Consider the following 9,666-nt stretch of genomic DNA (forward strand, 5'->3'; position numbering starts at 1 on the left):
CAACGGGGAGGAAGCCATGAGCTGGGACTGGCCCTGATGGGATCAACAAATGATATCACAGATTAGCAGGCCCTAATAAATCAGGGCAGCTCTGCTGTTCCTGCCTCCCTGGCAGCGTGGCAGGCAGATCTCTGCCTTTGTGAGGAGCAGAAAAAGCTGCAGGTTGTGTCAGGACTGCCTTGAAAGGCACCCCTGCTGCCCTGCCAGCATCCTCCTCCTCCTGTGCTGGCTCGTGAGCTTTCCACATGGAGCTGCTCCTGTTTTTGGGAGGCTCCTGGCCCTGCCAGCTGCCTGCCTGTGCTGGAGCCACCCTGGGAGAACACTGGCATCCCAGTGCTTCTGTTCCCTCCCGTGAGCTGGAGCTCTGGGAGAGGGATTTGTGTCCAGGAAAGCCTGCGAGGGGAGGAGTGCTCAGTGCAGGGTCCAGGAGCTGCTGAGGAAATGTGGCATCCTTCTCTGGCAGCTCCTCCTGCTCTCCTCAGGAGGGAAAGCTGTCCTGGGTGCAGGTTCTGCTCCTGCACAAAGCTGTGCCCGTGCCAGGACAGGAGCACTGGCAGGGGAAGGCAGCTGCCAATTCTCTCCTTTGTCTGCAGGACTGAGGGTTTCTCTCTGAACTCAAGCCCCTTCCCTGCTGGAGCCCAGCCACCCCTCTGTGCCTCGGGTCCTCTGCCAGTATCAAGGCAATTTTCCCTTTTCCCTGGGCCTGAGACGTGGGAACTTGAAAGAACGTGCGTCACACTTTTAAGAACTTATTTTGGCAGTCACACCTTTTCTCCTGCATAAGGTAAGACAATTATGAAAAACAGTTCCTAGACTCTGCCCTCTTCTCTCCCACACGCTTCCTATGCAGAGCTAATGCTGTTGATCCCATGCCAGAGTTGCATTTGACTGGAGAAGGAAATATAATGATTTATTTAGTAGAGTTTATTAAAATTAAAAACCTAACCCAAAGCACAGCCTTTCTTGGCTTACAAAACAGCGCTGAAAGAAACAAAACCCATTCAATGCTCACACAAAACACACTGAAACACTGATCCTGCCTTTGCACATGTTTTCATTCGAAACTATTGCGGGCTTGTCTGCCCTTCAGACAGAAAACTATTTGAAGCAGCTGCCAGATGTTTTGTCTGCCTCTTGTACAGATTGCTCTTCCAGCGGTGCTGGGGCTGCCCTGTGAGTTCTGTTCCTGTGGCACCCCGGTGCTGCCTGCCCACCCTGCGCCTGGCACGGGCAGGTAGAAATTTGGGGATTTCAGTGCCAGCTGTGCTGGGGGCTCTGCTGGGAGCAGCAGCACACTGCTCTGCTCACACGCTGCTGGGTGAAAATGAGCTGATTTACAGCCCAGGTGATTTACAGCCTCCTGCAATGACAGCAGCCAGGGCCTGAGCTGAGCCCTTGGTGAGCAGCCACAGCCCAGGGCAGCCTTTGGGCTGGAGCTGAGTTATAAATCTCATTCCCCCCATCAGAGGGATGATAAATTCTCAAATACAACAAAGTGGGGCAGACCTTTGTGTTTTTCCTGAACTGTGACAAATTTGACTCCAGCAGACGAGAGATACCTGCCCAACAGGGAAGACCTTGGGATTTCCTGGGTGTTTGCCTGGCCTTGGGACACAGTTTGTGTAAAATCTGTTAACTGGGAGCAGTCCCATTTGCCATCCTGTTTAGAGGCACCTCCCTGGCTTTCTGCCCCACTCCCACTCTGGGAAACCCCATCCTGTACTCGTGGGGCATCCCGGGCTGGAATCCTCATTAAATGGGTTAACCTGCAACTTTTCACTTTGCTCACACACATCCTTTAATAATCAGAGGACTCCTGTCCACACTGGGGCTGTTCTGCAGCTCATGGCCAAGGGTGGCTCTGCTGTGCCGAGGGGTTGGTGGGACGTGGGCCAAGACAGAGGAGCCACTTTTGGGTAATCCTCTAGAGAGCACCTGGTTTGTCCTGAGCAGTGCTGCAATGCCTGTTCTTACCAGAGCCTGTCGTTGTTCCCTCTCAGAATCTCTTATTAAGCCATTTTTTAGGAGCACCTAACAAAATTTCAGTCCAAAGCCTGCACAAGCAAACAGGATCTCCAACTTATTTTTTTAAAAGATACATGGGCAGGCAAAAACACCTGCCTAAACTGGAATCTAGTGGGACACAGGTGTTGGTTTTTTTGGTGTTTTTTTGCCTTTTATAAAAAAATACTGAAGGTTTCCCACAATAGAAATGGGTCTGGACTTTTTGTTATCTCACTTTTCTCAGAACAGGACCTTGAGAGTGCAGAAATCTCTGGTAGGCTCAGGTGAAGTGCCATCACCGAAGCAGTAACTGAATTTCCTGCCACAGACTGGATGTTTTCTTTGGGAGAGAACCACCTAATATTGATAAGGTCTGTTTCTACTTAATCTGAGGTCCAGCAGAGAGACTTGAGGAGTACCAGCTGTTACTCCCACATATGATCTGTATTTTTCAAACTGTCTAGACACCTGGGTGGGTTGCACACACTACCAGCATAGGTAGTTAATCATGTCAAACCTTCTCTTTCTCTACAGGTTTGTTTTGTTTAACGAGCTATATGGGAACACGGGGAATCAACAGACAAGTGAGGAAATTTGATCACTGAGGCTGACACTTGCCTATTTTTCATTCTGATGTGGTACAGAGATTTCAGGATTATTGGCTGTGGTGTTGGGTGACACCACTGACACAGCAAACCCTCCCAGCAGTGAGCTCTGGGGTGTTTCACGTGTGCTCTTTGTGAAAGTTAGATTTACAGAATGCCAGAAATGGAATTTACAACTGACTGTAAAGGAAAAGCTGGAAGAATGGCCAGTGAAGGTCCTTAGGATGCATCCTGCTTGGATAAGCACGAATGTTTTCAATTAATGCTCTCACAGATGCCAGCTGCCTGCTCCAAAGTGAAGTGCTGTGTGACAGGATCCTTTTTGTTCGAAACAAGGTGATTCTTCATATTCCATCTGGCTGGTTTGTTTGCCTTAAAAAACCAGGGAAATGCCAATGGAGTTGAAAAGGGCGAGGGGACCAGCTGAGCCTGGCTACTGCTGCCAGAGTCCACTGGCCACGGCCCTGCCTCAGGTGGCCAAAGTGGCCACAGGGAGAGGGACTCTGCTGATGGGATCAGGCTCTGGAGAGACAAATTCCAAAGCACAAAGAGAAAAGGATGTTTTCTTTTCCGCTGGACAAAACACAACTTTTCTGGCAGGCCCAGGCAGGACAGTCTGTCCGCTTTGGCAATACCCCGCACGCCTGGACGTACACAAGTGTGTTTTTACATGCAGCCTGCCTTCCTTGCTCAGCCTCTCCAAGAGGATTTGGCAAGGAGGAGATCTGGGAGGATTGGGGAACGGGGCAGGCTGCAGCGTGCTGCTTCCCTCACACAGCACCCAGCACCTTTGGGGGCGCTGGGAGAGCACCCCCAGAAATCACCCGGGTGCTGCTGCCCTGCTCACCCCAGCCTGCACCCACAGAGCTCCAGCAACAGCCCCGAGCTCCAGCAGCCCCACGGCCAAGCCCTCCCCTCCCCACTTGTGATTCTGAACCTCTGCCAAAGGCATCTGCTAAAGGATTCATGTCAAAGGCTTTTCCTGACCAACAACCTTTTTGCATCCTGGCTGCTTCCAGAGTTAGAGCTGCTCTCCCAGTGCCCATCCCTCCTGAAAACGCTGTTTAACACCCAGCTGGGGAGATGGTGCTTGATGCTGGCGCTCAGTTCTTCTAAACTGCAAGCTAAACTCACTGGGAAATGAATCACGGCTTGTCTTGGGATTCTCAGGCTTGTTTAGGTTGCAAACACCCCACCCGTTTGACCATAAAATTATTTTATTTGCCTTTGCTGTTTGTAGACAAAGATACACCCCTTGTGCTTGCTGAAAAATTCTTGTGATTAGTGCCAGTGCCAGGCAACCTGAGAGAGGAAAACAAGTTTATCCTAGTGAAGGCCATGCTTAGTCCTGACTGTCAAGTTCAAAACACAGTTAGCAAACACAAGCACAAGGAAAGACGGACCTGAAGCACGTGTGCCACAAGTGCCAGCTGTAAACATTGGGAATCCTCCAAGATCCCCACTCCAGTCCCACTTTCCAGTCAATAATGTTTGGAAACTCCTTTGCTCTGGGTGGTGGATGGGGGATATGCTTAAAGCATCAAACAAAGGTGGGAGGAGAAGAAGCAAAAGGAAACACTCTCCTAAAGCCAAATTATTTTGGAGAGGGAGGGTTACTGGGAAGGAGAAGTTGTTTTGTGTTGTTTAGTTTTCTGAGAAAACATCCCTACAGCCAAGACAAACAGAGATGCCTGCTCTAGATCTTGTTACCTCTGGTCTCCTTGGGCCCCATGTCAATTCCCAGGTTATTTTTATGGACTGTTTAATCCAGGGCTTTATTTCCCCTGTAGGTAAATGGTATTTTAGATTCCAGGACAGCTTCAGATGCTGATACCAGCTGTCTAGACAAAGAGTGGCCCATGGACGTGATCGTAAATAAAAACAGTCTTGGGCCTTTGGGATTTTTTTCCTTCCTTCTCTTTTCATGTTCCTTTTAAACACTGGAAGAATCATGCTCACACAATCATATCAAATATGGATATTATTTTAAAAGAAGGAAAATTATAGCGTTTGATGGATCCTGACCAAAAAAAGAAACCAAAACTTTCACTTGGTGGGAAATATCAACATTTCAACATTTTTCCAATACTGTCATTTTTAAGAGATCCCAAATTCCTGCTCCCAACCAGCCTTTCTGGCCAGCAGCATCAGACCCAAAGCCAAAAGGCAGCAGAAAGGGTCTCTTTGAAGAGTGTACACGCACCGTGTTTATAAAGGCTGCGCTTTGTTTTCACTTGACTCTTCCAGAGGATGTCCAACTTCCTCAGCATTTCACTTCCATGGTTCTCCAAAGGCTGGGGAGTTCCAGCTGGCTGTGAGCCGAGCCTGCCATAAATCAGCCCTGGCGAGAAGTTCCCTTCTCAGCATTGCTTCCCTGAGCAGCATTTTGGGGAGCAGAATGGTTTCACTTTCTGAGCACCCCTGGGCTCTGCAGGGCCCTTTCTCTGCTGTTGAGGTCTGCAGGGATTTGTTAAACAGCTATTCTGTGTAAAAGATTTCTGTGAAACCTCTTTTTGCACCAGCTCTGGGTGCTGGCATGCAAGGGCAGCGTGGACATGGCAGAAAACTCCGGTTCAGCATCATTTATTAGGCTACAGTCTGTATTAGGTTGCAAAATCCAGGACAAGAGCTCTGCTCAGAACTGAAATATCCTACAGATAAGCCCTGGAAAAAGTGTGAGACAACCCAGACTCTTTTCACCGAGGCAAGGAAAATATTTGGAGTTTTTTTCTGATGTACAAAGGCCTGGATGTTGGTTTTTTCATTCTTCTAGAAAAATGTCTGTCCCTTTAGGCTTTGCAGAAGGTGACAGCAGGTGGTGGGGAAGGTGTGGAGGTCAGAAAGCAGCACGTGTCTGGGCTGGTGGGGTTTCTAATCCTGCTGTGTGTCCCTGCAGGGCAGGTCCAGGAGGACACACGCAGGTCACAAAATCCAAAAGCAGAGTGGGTCCCAGGGCTCTGCCCTGCTCAGTCCAGGGCATCTGTCCTCCTGCAGACACCAGCTCAGAGCTGCTGCTTCTCCTCTGGCAGGTGAGGGAGGCTCCTGGGGAAGCTCTGCCCATGGAGCCAGGGCAGGGCAAGGGGCAGATGGATTTTCCAGGTAAGACCTGCTGAAAGAGGGACAACAGCCTCCCCCAGAACAATGGGTTTGTTTTGAGCTGCTTGTCAGGAACTGACCTCTTTCCCCTCCCATCCTGTGAGCACAGGATCCATCAGAATCTGAGGTGTTGATGATTCTGAGATTGTAAAAAGTCTCTGTCCTTCAGCCCCACTGCCAAAGAAAAGCCATAATTCATCTGTGTTGGTTTCAAGGTTGTTTATCCTGTTTATCTCTAACATGTTCTGCTGCCCTGCCGCAGCTCTGTCCTGCAGGGCAGCGTGTGGGGCTCTGCCCTCAGTGGGATGGTACAGCAGGGATTCTGTATTCCCACCAAAGGAAACTGAAAACTCTCTGGAGAAGTTCCTTAGGTAAGTTGGGGGTGTCTTTGTTACAAGGAGACAACACCAGTTTATGCACCTGCACCGCTGGTTTCACCCCCTGAAAGGGGTGAACATAAAGATATAAAAAGAGTGAAAATAAAAGAGAAACATCACGGCAGTGTCTGGGATAGCAAAGATTGGCTTCCCGCTCTCTGGGCAGAAAAACAAGTGTACAGGTGCCAAGAGCAGCTGAGGGCTCCTTGTGCCTCACAGGTGAGCAGCTCCCACCACAGAGGCAGCAGAACAGGGCACACCTGAGTGGGCACCACAGGGAGAAGGGATTGAGCCTTCAAATGTGTTCAGAGAGTTAAAACTGCCAGCAAAGCCTCTGTGTGGAAACTCTGCCCGGAAAAGAGTCAGAAAGGTACTTTTCAACTTTTATGGTAACTAAAATCACAAGAAGGGGGCAGAGAAAGGAAAGGGGCTATTCAGTTTTTTTCTACTTTACTATTTTTGATTATTTTAAAACTTGGTTCTAATTAGGTGATGCAAATTCTTCAGATGAACTCGGGGTCTGAGGGGGAATATAAGGTTTTATAGAGCCTGGCGTGAGGCTGTGTGTTTTGTACCTTGTCTCCTAGCAGCAAAAACCACATGGATGTGAGAGGCTGTTTTATGATCCGCCAGGGCTGTTGTTGGACAGGCTACAGTGAGCTGAGTTATTCCAATCACTTTGACTTGCTGTTCCCTCCCTCTCTCTTTCTCTCTTTTTTCCCCCCTCTTTCCTTTATTTTTTTTTCCCTCTCTTTTCCCTTTTTTGTCAGTTTTTCTTTCCCCTCTCGGGCAAGTGTGAGAGGGATGGATGCTTTCACCACCCCTGTGCCAGAACTCTCTCGCTGGACTTGGCACCAGCAGCACTTCTCATCCCAAGCCCTTTTCCCTTGCTGGCTGAGATTCCACCAGGCATTTCTAAAGAGGCAGTGAACTATGCTGGTTACTCTTTCAATTGCTCATCTCTTTGGTGTTTTCAAGACAAAAAAAAAAAGGAAACCAACCCAAAAAACAACAACTCTGTGCTCAGCAGCTTCCAGCAGCAGGTTTGGAGCTGGGGCTCAGAGTGCCCCTGACATCTCCAGCTCCCAGCTGGGCACCTCTGAGGTGTGGGCAGGCTCCAAATCTGCCTGGGCACACGCTGAGTCTCAATTCCTCCCTGGCCTGGGTTGACTTCTTGCTGCTTTGACCTGCCCATGCTGATGCTGCTCTTGCCTCCCCCTGCTCCTTCACATTCTGACTGCAGCTCTTGCTGTTAGCCCGGGGCTGTGCGAGCTGTGGGGGCAGAAATAACACCCCCATCTTCCCAGGCCACCCACACCAGGTCAGGATTCCATCACTCGTTATCCATGCAATCCACTGGATTCCACAACTCTTTATTTAAAAGGGAAGAGCAGCCCTGCTGGGACATCTCTGCTTTTCACCCCTGGGCACTGCTCGTGTTCCACTCAGACTGTCACTGCTGCCCTCTCTGTATCCCAAGGAGAAAAAAAAGAACTTTCTACCTACAGGGAAGGAACTAATATGCTTTATTAAGCTTGTCAATATTTTAGCTAAATTGTTTATGGCCTGCTTCTCGGTGCACTTTACTGCAGACTTGCCCAGCCTCTCCAAGCTGCTCTGGATGTCTGGCTGTGCTCTGATCTCAGAGTCCTGTGAGCACTTCTCAGCCATGTGTGCACATCTTACACACTCCACTTGCTCAGCAGTGGCCAAAATACGCCATGCAGCTGCTCTGCTTCGCTCTCTGCCCTGCAATTGCCCTACAATTTCTGTTCTGCAGTAGAGACAAATGTTTTGGGGTTTGTTTTGTTTTGTTAATGTGCAACCAGTTACAGAGGAACAATGTGAAAAAACATGATCTAATTAATATAACGGTATTTACTAAATATATATTTTATGTATATAAAAATATATATTTTATATAAATATATATAAAATATAAATATATATAAAATATAAATATATAAAATATAAATATATTTTATTTATATATAAAATATATATTTATAAAATATAAATATATATTATTTATATATAAAATATAAATATATATTATTTATATATAAAATATAAATATATTTTATGAGACATTTCATGCCTGACTCTATACATCCTCCTAGTTTCTGGAGCATTCCCTAGCACAGGACATCATGCCAATAGGAAGCTCCTCAGCTTTTAAAGAAATGCCTTCTCATTGCTCCCCACCACAACAAAGCACGTGCATTTGTGTTTTCTCTCACTGAAACGTGGTTCTTTCATTCACCTGCATCACGAAGGGGAGTCAGGAGGTTTGTGTGCAGTAAAACAAGACACAAAAGAGATCCCTGAGCAGGGTGTGGGGAATTATTTCATCTTCTCTGCCGCCAAAAATATTTCATTTGGGTGGAAAGGGGAATATCACTTCTGTGTCAAAGCTCTTGGCCACCTATAAAGGCAGAGCCCAAAAGGCACCTTTATATAAATGCCTTTAAGTCCTCCTGGTGCATCAGAATAAGAGGCTGAAGGGAGCAATGCTTTTTGAGATATTTCTTTCAAAACCAGCCCAAAGCTCGCCTGTCCCTGTTTGGAGGGGAGAACAGCTTTTGTGAGCACAGGCATGGCAGGGAGCAGGGAACATCTGGCCTGTGGCTTCCTCCAGAGATCTGCCTCGGGTTGTTCTCTTTTCCCCTCCTGGCAGAGCTCGGGGCAGACAGGATCTGAAACCGCTCACCCTGGGGTGCCACAGACGGACAGATTCACCCCGGGGTGCCACAGGCAGATTCACCCTGGGGTGCCACAGACGGACAGATTCACCCTGGGGTGCCACAGACGGACAGACACCAGGGCCAGCCCCATCCTGCTGCCTCCAGGAGAGCAGGGCTCCAAAAGGGGGGGCTGCCTTCTCCCCTGACCGTGTTGGGGTCACCCTTGTCCTTACCCCAGCTGCAGGAGTTGGTTTCTGTTAATTAGGAGTTAATTTCTGTGCAGTCTCCATCTCTCCCTGCTCCCCAGACTGAGCACACAAAGCTCAGATGCATCAATTAGGAATTTGCTGGGCAGGATGTCACCTAGCCACATAAGTCTCTTTGTCTGCATTTTTTTGTTTTTTCTTCCTGGCTGATGGAGCTGTGGTTTGCTTATTTGTTAGTATACTTTTTTCTCCCTTTTATTCTAAGGAAAGGGGTTTGAAGTACAGCATCCTTTAGAGGGAATGAAGTGCAGAAAACACATTAAGAACGGGATGAGCTGAGGCTGAATTAGGCAAGCCCTTCAGAAATTATGTTTAACACCTTCTTAGCAGTGCTCAGGAGCTGACCCCTAACTTGGGTGTCTCATTGCCTGTGCAGAGCAGGGAAACTGAGGCACGGCAAGGAGCTGACCCACTGAATGGCAGCAAAAGGCCAGGGCAGAGTTGGGAACGGAGCCACAGCCTCTTGAATTCCAGTGCAGAGCTCCTTCACCACCACACGGTGCTCTGGGTTTGGGTGTTCCCTGTTTCTGCCTTGCTCTGTCTGCACAGGAAGCAGTTCAGCTCAGACGTGAATAAACGTGAATAGTGCTCAGACTTGGGTTTTTTTTTTTTTTTAAACCCTGTTTTCTTTTTA

This window comes from Taeniopygia guttata, chromosome 21 (genome assembly GCF_048771995.1).
Source record: "Taeniopygia guttata chromosome 21, bTaeGut7.mat, whole genome shotgun sequence".
In the NCBI taxonomy this organism is placed as follows: Eukaryota; Metazoa; Chordata; class Aves; order Passeriformes; family Estrildidae; genus Taeniopygia; species Taeniopygia guttata.